Source organism: Myotis brandtii, unplaced genomic scaffold, assembly GCF_000412655.1.
Source record: "Myotis brandtii unplaced genomic scaffold, ASM41265v1 scaffold423, whole genome shotgun sequence".
Classification (NCBI taxonomy): Eukaryota; Metazoa; Chordata; class Mammalia; order Chiroptera; family Vespertilionidae; genus Myotis; species Myotis brandtii.
The window spans coordinates 2,818,052-2,818,653 of record NW_005366214.1 but is presented as its reverse complement, the minus strand read 5'-3'; positions in this window follow the sequence as shown (position 1 = coordinate 2,818,653).

The window sequence follows — 602 nt, the reverse complement described above, 5'->3', positions numbered from 1 at the left end:
CTTGTTTTATGTTTTTGTTTGCCATTTACTCAGTAATCAAACTTCATCACAAAAACTTAGTGGACAAGGAGAGCAGTTACCCGTGTGTTCTCTGGCAAAGAGTGTGTGGTCAGTGGCATGGCCCGTGGTGAGGTAACCTGACAAGCAAGACCTCATTGTAACACATCTGAGCAAAGGGACCCAAGGGTTTGCTTCCACGAATTGAAAATTCTGCTTTTTGAACTAGGACTCAGTAGAGCTTGGCGGCAAACCTGCAGAGCACAGCCGCCGAGGAGAAAGGGAGCGGGAGACTTGTACCGAGAGCAGGAAATGTGCTGCAGACTTGAAACCCACAAACCGAAATCCCTTTTCAGCAGCGCCTCCCAAAGTCAGCCACTGTCTTCCCCGGTTTTGAAAAAGCGCAGGTTCCCAGACCAGGCTGGCCGCAGCCCAGATCCTCTTTCTTTCCTCCGCAGCTGCACACAGACGAGCACGTGAGCGCTGCCCAGCTGTGCCTCAGCTGACCGGCTCCTGATTGGCTGAAACAAACGTGGGCGGGGGTGGGGCCTGGCCGCCTGCGTCGCTCGCCATTGGCTCTCAGGGAACCCACCTCCCCCTCAGGT